Consider the following 12,370-nt stretch of genomic DNA (forward strand, 5'->3'; position numbering starts at 1 on the left):
CAGCAACTCCCTTCTGAAGTCTTGGTCACTATGGCCAACAACCCAAAAATGCCATCTGTCAATAAAGACAGTAACTCTTCTGCGGCCAACTTGAAAAGACCTAAGAGCGACTCACCTCCTCCTCTCGCACCTGTCGATCCAGCCATTGAGACTATCATGCAAGAAATTAGAGCACTGAGGCCCTTCATTGAGACTACTAATCAAAACTTCCAGCAATTGGGTGATTGATGGAAGGGCTTTGAAGATACAATGGATGAGGTGGAAAGAAGGGTAGGAGATGTGGATGCTGTCTCTCCTAGGGTGGTGCTGCTCAAAAGAACTGTGAAAGACCTCCAGAGACACAATGATGATTTGGAAAATGGAAACATGCACAATAACCTGCACATTTCAAGCTTGCCTGAGGGTGGTGAAGGTCTGGATCCCATTGCATTTATACAGAAGTTTCTACCTGCCCTACTTCATCTACCACCGGAGGCATCATTTAACATACAGCATATAGGTCCTTCAAGAAATTCTTCATCCCCTCGCCCTCCTCCCCAAACTCTTATTTTCTACCTGCTTAAATACGCTGAGCACCAGATAATTATCTCAACAGTTAAACAGAAAAGCTCCCTCACTTGGCATGGAAGTAAACTACATATCTCACAGGATGTGGCAAGGAGCACGGCTCTACACAGGAAGGAATTCTTATCCTTCCTCCCTGCATTGAAACAGCTCAATATTAGATATGGTTAGATCACCCCTGCTCCTTCAAAGTCACACATGAGAGGCGTACTGCCATGTTTGATGATCCTGCTGACTTGAAAGCATGTATTTGTTCCATTAAAACAGAGGGCATGGCCACATTGCCTGCTAATGCCTCTAACTCTTCCCGGAACTTGTGGTTTTTGTTTTCTCGGCCATATTGGGCATTATTCTATGCAGTTATTAACTCTATGTTATAACATTGGTGGGTCAGGCGCTGTTGTGGCTTCATTCTGCGGCTATGAGTCATCGTTTTCCTTTTGATGACTCGGTAGGTGTCACCCAGCCCCTTTTCCATTTGTCTTCCTTTTTTCCCCACTTTCCAGTCTGATCATCCTTTTGTTCCTTTTGTTATGCTGTTGATTTCTTTTTTTTTCCTGACTTTGAATTTTTTTCCTAATTTTTTGACTCATAATAGGCAGTCCTTGGTCAGACTTCCCCTCTCTATCCCCTCATCCTTGTGTGTTTTCTGTTTATGTCTTGTCCCCATCATGGGAGGTCCTAATCGTATCTTTACTTCATTGATTCATATTGTACTGGCAATATATATTTCATTGTCTTTTGCTTGTATTTTGCTTGTATTTTCTGCTTATTACAGGTTTATATTCTACCCCTATATTTACCTCACTGTTTCGATGATATTTTAAGATGTAACTTGGAACATTAAGGGGTGCAATAATCCAATCAATAGGAGCAAAGTTATACCTCATCACAATAAATTTAAGCCATCAGTGCATGTATACAAGAAACCCACCTATCATGTGCTGAAGCAATGAAATTCAAACCCCTTTGGATTAAAGAGGTTTTAGCAAGTCCTGCGGTGGGTAAGAGAAATGGAGTCGCTATACTCAACAAAAAATTACCTTTCAAGATTCTGGGTCAAGATGCTGAAACTAATGGGCATGGGTTGGGTATGGGTCAAACTTCTGATTGGGTCGGATCATGTTTCCATTCTGAATATCTATGGTCCTACCCTACCTGATCCTGGTTTTTGTGTTTCCATGAAAGAAATGATTCTCAAAAATGATCTTACCAATCTTATTATGTGTGGTGATGTTAATCAAGTTCTTGACCCTTTCTTAGATTGAAAATCGAAATGTGTGCTCAAAACCTCTAAAACCCACAAATCCTTTATTCATTTTCATGCTGAAACCGGCCTAGTAGATACATGGAGGCTTTCCCACCCAATGCAGTTAGATTACACATTTCATTTGCGTCCACATGACACATTCTCCCGTCTAGATTACATTTTCTCTTCCAAATCTCTTACTGGCACTATTATTGCCTCTTCAATCTCGAATATTATTATTTCTGATCATGTCCCAGTTTGTACTTCTTTTAACTTTGAGGACATAAAAAAAACGTTGTCCAGATGGAAATTTAATAACTGTTTGTTGCAAGATCAGCAGTTTATAAAATCATTCCAACAACAATTTTTTGCTGAAAATCTAGACTGTGATACCTCAGTAGTTACCAATTGAGACGTGTTTAAGGCTGCGCTCAGGGGCCATATCATGGCATATTCGGGTAAAAAACATAAACTACGTAGGAAACATCTTGATGATCTATATATCCAACTTTCCAATGCCGGACAACATTTCTATCGAGACTCCAATGCAACAAACCTCTGTTTGGTCTTAGCCCTAAGTTTCCAAATGAATAATGAGCTCACTGAGTTATCAGCAAGGACTCTGTTAACATATAAGACCAAGATTTAGCAGACTTCCAAAAAAGCTGAAAAGTCACTTGCCTCCTATATCAAAACTAGGAAGGAAATAACTTATATTTCACATATCAAGGATAAATCTGGTACCTACCTTAATCACCCTGATATTCCAAATTGCTTTAAACAATTCTATTCAGAATGATACACTCCTGAAACCACTGTTACCTCCGAGAATATTCCATTCTTAGCATTATCAACAGACATTCTTACCCACAAATTGATCTTTCTCATTTAGAGGGTGATATTTCACTTCCTGAAAATATGTGCTCCATTAAAGGGCTGGGTAAAGTCCCCTGGGCCGGGTGGTCTTTCTACTGAATTCTTTGATAACTTTGCCCATTCCCTTACCCCTAAACTTAAATTGTTATACTCCTTCTTCATCTCCCAAAAATCATTTTACAGCTCCTTCTCTGAGGCTGTACTCATCTTATTCCCCAAAGCTGATAAAGATTGCATGCTTCCCAGTATCTATAGACCAATTTCTCTTATTAATGTTGAAAGCAAGATCTTTGCTAAAATTCTCACCAACAGAATTGAATCGTCTCTTCCCGCTTTGATAAAATCCAACCAGGTCGGGTGTGTGAAGGGGCGGAACATCTCTGCAAATGCTAGATTATTACTAAACACCTTTCATGTAGTCTCTAAGGACAAGAAAGATAAGCAGGGCAATGCTGCAGTCGCACTTGACGCGGAAAAGGCTTTCAACCGGGTCAACTGGGACTTTATGTTTCAATCTCTCCAGTGGCATGGCTGTGGTGAGCAGTTTATCTCCCTCATTAAACTTCTCTCATCCTGTCCCAAATCATCTATTAATATTAATGGTCAATCCTCTTCCTTCTTTCCCTGACATAGAGGCACCAGACAGGGCTGTCCCCTCTCCCACATTCTATACATTCTCTCTCTTGAACCCTTTCTAGAACTCATTAGATCAGATAGAAACATTCCTGGAACCCCTGTAGAAAATCAATTATTAAAATAGCTGCCTATGCAGATGATATTCTCATCCTTATTAAAAACCCCAAACTTCACCTTCCTCATCTGCTTAATAGACTACGACTCCATCTATTTTCCCTAGTGTCTAGCTTTAAAATTAACAGCAATAAATCCAAAATGTTACCCGTTAACTCCTTTTGTGTCAAACATGATTTAGATGTCTTTGGTTTTAAATGGTGCAATGATTTAATTAAATATCTTGGTATACGTTTTGCCTCCTCTGTGTGTCACACTGTTAAACTTAACATGTAAATATGTTGAATAGACTTACAGAATTAACCTCAATGTGGTCTCCCCTATACCTTCTATCTTGGTGGGGTCAGCTTGACACCATTAAGATGATGCTGTCCCCCATTGGTTTATATGACTTGCAATTCCTCCCGGCCCCCTTGTCTTCCTCATTTTTTAAGTCAGTCTGCTTAATTCTTCTCACTTTCTTATGGGGCCCTGGTAAATGCAAGAGACTGCAGTTTCCAAGTTAAAAGCCCCTTATGACATGGGAAGAGCTAGGTTTCCGAACTTCAAATTATATCATTTAACATTTCTTCTTAAACAATCCCGCTGTTGGTTTGCTCCTCCTAATTCTCCAGATATTCCCTCATGGAGTGTGTTAGAAAAACACTTGGTACATCCTTGTGATATCTCTGACCTTACTTATGTATTTAATCACTCTTCAACATCCCTATCTGACCCCATCATGTCCCTGTCTCTGCTCTCAGATTGTTTCTCTTGCCTCATACTAAGTCCCCATCCATGAACCTCTCTCCATTTCTTTGGCACAATAAACATATTACTATTAACAATAGAGCTTTATATCGCATATCCTGGTTGAATAGAGGCATCAGATGTATTCAGCAAATTGTCAATGGCTCCTCCATCCTCTCCTTCCAACAACTGAGAAATCTCTTTTCAATTCCTGTTTCTGACTTCAATTTTTATAATAACTTGGTTAATGTGTGCTTTGATGCACTCCATCATTTTTGAATGCCATCCTTTCGCATGATGCCTCTAGACTTTTGCTACTGACCATGGTTTCCGATATCAAGGTTTCCAAATGTTACAATGTTTTGACATCTGGGACGGTTGTTTGGCCTGTGCATTTGAAATGGGAACATGACCTGGGCTGCGCTCTTAACAACCATACGTGGTCTCTATGGTACACTAGGATCAGGGGCATATTTGCTTCAGCCAACATAACACAACATCTGTTCTTCTTTATTCACAGAGCATTTACTACCCCCTTGAAATCATCCAAATCCAAAAGAGATGCAGATAATAAATGTTGCTCATGTGGTGATGCCCCTACCTCCTATAAACACATGCTTTTGACTGTCTATATGATTTTAAATTCTGACAGGAAGTTTGGAAATATTGTAAACTCATTTATGCAGTGGATGTTCCACTATACTTTCTGATTTCTTTTGGGGCAGCTTGGCTGTCACAAACTTTAAGTTACATGCCTCTGCCAAGCTATATGATTTGTTCATTGCTGTTGCTATGAAGCTCATCACTACCAACTGGAAGGATTCACACAACATATCCACCTGGGGTTGGTGGAACAACATCTGCCATGTGCAAAGAATTGAATTATGCATGGCCACTTACCTGGATACTATACCCAAGTATAATGCCAAATGTTTTATTTTTATTCGTTATCTAGACTATTTAATGCATCGTCGCATGGAACCTGAGCGTTCAGCACATGATCTTCCTCTTCTTTCTTTTTGGGTATCGCCTGATTCTTTTTTTTAATCATAATTTTTTCAATGTTATAAATAAAAAGTGCCAAATATCATATTGCTATATGTACCTCCCCCCGCCTCTTTCCTTCTGTTCTCATGTTCGTACTGTAGTGTCTCTGTCCCCTTGTTTGTCCCTTGTTAGTCTTCTATTCATGAACATCAACTCGGTTGCAGATCTCATTGTTTTTAAATGTTCCCTTATTAACTGTTTTCATAGTCCTACCCAGTAGGCAACTAATAGCTTGAACATGTTATCGTATTCACTTTGACTATATTGTGTTTTATGTTCTTATTTCTTCATGATTATCTGCAATGTATGAACGTGTATTGTTCTAAACCTCTTATAATCGCAATAAAGAGCATTAAACTTAAAGAGAGCCTACATTCACTCTAGCCAGACCTTAAAAGGGAAATCAGTGCAGAGAAGATAAACACAGATAAAATACATATAGTATTGTAATGGTACAAGAACAGTGCTAAGGAAGAGGGAATGGAAGAAATGGAAAGAAATGAAATATAAATTAACAGACTTCAACTAATATAAAGGAGAAGGGCGATAGGAAGGTCAAACATGCAATCAGAATTAGACATAGAAACAAAGGAGCAAAATAAAGAGGCTCTGTGACATCCATTTAAAGTACTATTGTAGTTACTTTATTCTATGCATAATTGATACTCAAATACAATTATTATTTAGATTTTTTGAAGAGGAAGGCAGGTGCTTACCTCAGAAATACTGTACAAAAGCATAACCTGGGCATCAGTCCATAGTTATACCAACATTATTGCTCTTTACATTCGCTACCCTCTCCTCCCTTTTTTGGAAAAAGGGCAGATGGAGACATTTTCTTTTGTTGGCATAAAAGGCTGCAGATTTATTATCACAACATTACTAAACACTACATGCTTAGCATTACTGCAAAACCAAACTTCGTGAAATTGTTCTCCTGGTGCGGCGGCCAGCGACTGCTCCATCTCAAAACATTACTTCCCCCATTTTCCAACCAAGTACACTCTTGGCCAAAGCTCCCCCAACCATTATTGTCTGCGCCCCGCCTGCCCTTGCTGGTGATCCTAGGCTGGAGGAGTGCCATTTTTTCGGGGGAAGCCGAGCCCTCATCAATACCTGCAGTACCCTTGCCGCTAGGCCTCAGAGGAGCACTGATCACGAGAGGAGCAAAAACCCCTCCTGCTTTCCCACGGCTCGTTAGTAGTACCTACACTGTCACTGCTCTCTAAAACACTGCCACGACACAGATGGGTCCATGCCCATCCGTGGTTCCCCCCATCGTTGCTCAAAACTCAAGCAGCATTGTGCACAAATTCCAGAAGAACAGATCCATGCCTGCCAGAGACAAGTGCACTCCGTCCTTCTTGTAGTACTCCGGCGACTTTAGGTTGATCAAACCATGTCTGAGCTGAGTGAAACCTCTCCTACTGCAGAACTTGGCCATTGCGCCATTTAACTTTATCCTCGATATTTCCACAGCCGAATGACATTAGGCTCCCTCTCCACATTTGTCTTGGTGTAATCTCGGACCAGATGATCTCTGTGTCTCCCAATCGGGAGGCCAATTCCTGCAGGGTGTCCATTATTTCCCTCATTAGTACCCCTCTGTCCAGGCTTGTCAGGTCATTTCCATCAAGATTAATGATTGGTATGTCAGGTCTGCAATGTCTACCCAACTATTTTTCCACATGCCCTTGCAGCTGGCCCCAACTCATCCCAGGCACCCCATGCCACCAGATCCGATACTCGCCAGTTGTCATCATCTCCCTTTATGTAATCCATTTATCCTTGGCCCTTGTCATGAAAGAATGACCCACCACCCAAATAGACCGCTTCCTCCATTGAGCTGGTGTTTTTTTGAGAGGCGATGAGAATGTGGCATCACATTTTGTCTGGCCTTATATATCTCTTGAAACAGTTAGACTTCCATCTCCCTATTTTCATAATTGCTTCTGGCCTCATGTCGAGCCCTGCTGCTAATGTGGCTGCCCCAATTCTGAATGAATGGGTTCCATAAAACCCTTCTGTCACTCCCATGTGTTTCAATTCCATACCATCACTCTCTGGAACTTGTACCTGCTCAGGGCCGTCCTGTCACTATGCAAAAAAAAGGGGTGAGCCTGCTTCAGCCGGCTGTCTTACTTACAGGTATGTGGCTAGACCGGCTATTGGACAAACTGGGCTTTCCTTAATGTCATAGAGTGTGATTGCTCTCGCCTCCCTTTTTGATCCGTCTCAGACTTTCTTACGTAAATGTGTACCCAATCCGCTGTCAAAGCACAAACCCCTACCTCCAGCCCTCTTTATTCTCTGGAACCAACTTGATTACTCTGAAAAGTCCAAACAATGCCAAGGTGAATGCTGCCATGAACAGTACCTTCTCCCCTTCACTCTGGCATGTTTTTGGCAGGATTCCTATCAAACTGTGCAGTTTCGGAATATCTATGGGGCGCTTGGGATTGTCTTATTTCTCTGTGCGTTTCACCCAACCTTTCATAGACATTTTGACGTAATGCTCCTTAGTGGGTTCAGGCATCCCACCCAGGCATCCCACCCAGCTTATGGTAGTGTGCTATAGCTGCCAAGTGATAAGCTATCCAGGCTCTGGTTTTCTGTTTCTGCCAGTGCCAACTTACAAAGGCGTGCACTGGAGATCCCTCTTGATGCTTCGCCAGGAATTGCTCCTTGAAAGTCAAGAATCACTCCCAACACACTTTGCATCGCCTTCCTGTGGCTGGTGCCTATGCTGTGTCGATCAATGAGCTCAGATTTTCCCAATCATGGCATGTGTCATGCTCTTACTTCAGAGTTTAACTTGAGTTGGCTTGTTGTCAGCTCCCTGAGCAACCTCAGAACCCTTACTTTGCTAGACGTCCATTGATTTATGATCTGTACTACTGCTAGTTTATCTGATCACAGAATCACTCTTTTATTGGCCAGTGATTCCTCCCATTACTATGATGGGAAACAATTCCAGCAATGTGATGTCTCTGGTTATGCCCTCCTCATACCATGCTGTCGGTCAAGCATGACCGTACCACTCATTCCCTAGTATTGCCCCAAAACCGTGGGCGCCTGAAGCATCTGTAAATAGTCTCACATTTTCACTAAACCCCACTGATCCCACCACAGTAGGTCCCCATTGAACTTATCCAGGAATCCATCCCACATCTTCAGATCCTCCTTTACTTCAGCACCCAAACACACATGCTGGGATGCACGCTGCAGCCCCACTGTCGTTAGCTCAATGCTCCTGGCGCACACCCTGCCAGCTGGGATCAACCTACCAGTGAAATTCAATTTCCCTTCCAATGATTGAAGCTCCCTCAACATGCCCTTGCTCCTGCCCCTCTACTCCTTGCTAGTGTCCTTTAGGTTCTCAACTTTGTCCCTTGGGAGTCTTTGTATCCCTTCCTCAGAATCAATCTCGATTCCCAAGAATGTTAACTTTGCGAGTTTACCCACTGTTTTTCCTTTCACTAGGGGAACCGCCTGCTCCTGTGTCAATGACGTAAATATGTCCATTAGTGTGCCACATTCGTCTGTTCCTTTCCTACCGATGAACAAGAAGTCATCCAAGTAATGCATCACTATCCCATCCCCTGCACTCTACTTTAGCGCGTATGCTAAACCTACTAAATTTCTCGAACTACGCACATGAAATTGAGCAACCCATGGGCAAGCATTTGTCATAATAATACAAGCCGTCGACCTTGAAGCCCAGCAAGTGATAGCTTCTTTCATTGATTGGTAATAACCTGAAGGCTGATTCAATGTCTGCTTTCTCCATTAGTGCCCCACTCCCCATGGCCTTCACCAGTTCAACTACATCCTCAAAGGAGGTGTAATTCACCCTATAGTTCTCCTCTGCTATGCCATTGTTCACTGATTGACCCTCTGGGAAGGATAGGTGCTGGATTAGTCAAAACTACCCTGCTTTTTTTTTGTGCCACCAAACACAAGAGCGATACCCTAAATTTTTTGAAAGGAGGTGTAGTGAAGGTACCGGCCAACCTACCTAGACTAACTTCTTTTGCAATTTTTTGTTTCACTACCTCTGTCATTTTTAGCACTGAATTCAAGTTCTCAGCCTCCATGCTCCCTACAGGCCCAGTGTACGGGATTACAAACCCCCCCAAGACCTTCCCAAATTAGTTTTGCATCTGCACTATTATGGTAAGAGTTTAGGAATGGCATCATTTTTGCAAGTAGTATGGGTGTCGGCAGTGCTCTGTCAATTTCGCTTCACATTCTCTTTTGGCTTTGTGCTATCGCTATTTTTTCCCCACCTCGCATCATGTCGTGGTATGGCTCCCTGAACATTTGGTGCATGCATGCATGAATTTACAGATTTTGCCAATGGGCAATAGCCTTGCTCAAATTTCCAGCATGTCACTGGCTCCCCCTTCTGATAGCTGGTTCTACTATTCCAGGAGGAGTGCCCGCAAAAGGATTCACCCTTCCTGTCACCATATGACCATTTTTCTTTCTTATAATAAGGCCTCTCCCTTCGGGCCCTTTCCCCCGATTTCTTTTGCTGATACAATCTTTTCAATGTAACCCATCACATCTACTTCATCCAATGGCATAGTTGGCCAAATCTGCATCTTTAACCGGCAGCCCCTGTCGTATTTCAAACATTCCTCTTCACCATAAGTTAAGTAGGTGGTATGGATGTATTGATGTATTTTTCATAGGTAAATAGCGCCCCTGCATCCCCAGGAAATGTCTCTACCATAATGGATGCCAGCATTTTGAAAGATGCTAACCAGTTGTGAATGTTTGCTTCCTTCTTAAACTTCTCCCTATCTTTCTTCTCCCTTTCTGTTTCTGAAATCTGACCATGTCAAGCCCTATTGGCAGGGAGGCTGAAAACATCAATGAATTCCTTTTGCCATATTCTCTCTTTGAATGCTGTGGGATATTCTACACTCCTGCATTACCAATCACTCGCACTGGTGCAAAGCCTGGCATCTCACTCCCATAATTGGTACCACTCGCAGACACATCTCCTTGCCCCTGGAGGCCGGAAATCATTGTGGCCACCGACTGTGGTTGCTTGACCACCCTTTGTGTTCCCAGGCCCACAGCCCTCTCCGAGCCACTCACCACCCCTCTCGGAGTATCCCCTTATTGGTGAACCACTTCCGCATTTCTCCCCACCTGGTTAAAGGCATTTGCATTCCCACACAGCATTTGCCCATTCACCCCATTGCCCCATGCTTGCATACACTGCATCACTATACCTTTCACTTGCTCCAAGGATGCAGGTCCCTCAAAGGGGACTGTGATCTGTCATCAGAAGGACCAGCTATTTCTCCTTCCAGCTCTTTTGCCACTTTGCCAGTTGGCCCCATGCATGGCTGCTGCCATCCGTGCCATTTTGTTGCATTCTGTGCTTGCCTTGGGCTTTTATGTGATGTAATCACTTGCTGTAGTGCCGGGACCCTGGACCGTGAACTGCCTCGCTCACCAACCGTTTATACTGCGCAGGCTCCTCTAGAGCTATTGTAACAGTATGCGCTTGTTTCACTGCCAGCTGCCACACCCAGTGTGTAGAAATTCTCCTTTTCTTATCCAGCATCCGCATGCCTTATTACCCACTTGCAAACGCACTGCCTGGGTTTGCGCCTCGCTCATCTGCAAATGAAGTTCGCAAGGCTTACTCCCCAGTTCACCACTCCGGCCCTAATTCTGCAATGCTCATCTTTCAGCAGGCTTTGACTCGCCCAGTCTCGTGTTGCTACCGGACGACTGCAGTGTTTAATCCTCTACACTTCCCAAGCACCGCCAGCAATTGTCCTCACTCGGGATCTTCTTCAGCTGCGGCCCGATCGGCAACATGTACTGGCTCGCTCGTGCTCCCACACCACGGTTGGGCACCTTCTTGGGCAGCAGCCTTTCAGGCACACGCACCACCCTACGTCCCCCGGAATCCGCCAGAGCTAAACCTTTTAGCTGGTGGTGTGCTTCTCATGTACCTTTGTTGCCTGCTTTGCACTTCACAGGGCGTTCCTTTTGGTGGGGCAGCTGCTAGAGGACACGCACTGCTCGATCTGACCTCAAAAGCTCCTCCGGTGCGTGTCCAGCTGTTTTCTGCTCACCGACGGCTTTCATCACTGCCTGGTAACCGCAGCACCCTCTAAGCAGGATCATGTCACCAAAGCTGTAGAGAATGAAAACAGCAAAAAAGAATGCAAAAACTGCTCCCGAACTCGTTCCTCCAACGTTTGTTGGGTGAAAGATGGTGCTGTCTGTGGTCTGAGCTGGTCTCATCCTCAAGAGTATGCCCCATTTCTTTGTTGCCCTTTCGCAGGCTTGTCTTCATGTTTGGCGGACTTCCCGCCCCCTCATGCGCTTCCTGGGCTAAACACCTGGCTTTGCAGGCTTTTGCCCAACCCCTCCCCCTTAACCATGGGGGAGGAAGGAGGAAGCTGCCATGTTATCTGGGTGCCTCCTCTAGGGTTTCCCCCATTGTCACCTCCAAACATCAAGCAGATCATTGCATATACAGTCTGTTCAAGAGTGATACATTAACGACATTTGATCCAGTGGGTCGAATGGGAGAAACAAATGTGAACATGAGCTGAAGACATCACGGCTGATATTACACTATATGCATTCATTCTACATATTTGCACTCATGTGCCATGATAGGTGAGGTTGAGGATTAGGCAGTGGGATGATGGCAGTGCAGGTCTTTGACCTCCCCCAGAAGCCCCACCGACCTCCCGAAGAGCAGGTGTTTTCTTAGAGTAATCTTGCAGGTGGCATGTACAGTGGCTATGTTCTCAGCATTTGGGTAGGGAGTTTAGAGGTTGGGAGCATGAAGAGTAACCGAGCAGAATCGGGAGACAGCAAAGGGGGATCCGGTATCTGACAGATCAAGCGAGCCTTGGGACTGCAGGATGAGGGGCAGGGAGAACAGGGAGACGCATACAGCCAGCTTGACCACCTCAGACCCACTTTCTGCAAGAAAACAAAGCAGGCAAGGCCAACAATTTTGGGGGGTTATTCATGCTCTACATTATCTTGATGTATGTGTTGCTAATCTATATAACGTTGAACAGGTTTCTTTACATTTTATCATCACAGTAGAAGTGACAACAAATCTTAGCTGTAAATAGAAAATACTAAAATGGAAACATTTCCATA

The 12,370-nt window shown here is 43.7% G+C and overlaps 1 pseudogene; it reads left to right on the forward strand.

Moving 5' to 3' along the window:
• Nucleotides 1–12,370, forward strand: part of LOC138515195 (alcohol dehydrogenase 1-like) — a 328,151-nt pseudogene that overhangs the window by 232,322 nt on the left and 83,459 nt on the right.

This window comes from Ambystoma mexicanum, chromosome 6q, assembly GCF_040938575.1.
Source record: "Ambystoma mexicanum isolate Mex_15411 chromosome 6q, UKY_AmexF1_1, whole genome shotgun sequence".
Classification (NCBI taxonomy): Eukaryota; Metazoa; Chordata; class Amphibia; order Caudata; family Ambystomatidae; genus Ambystoma; species Ambystoma mexicanum.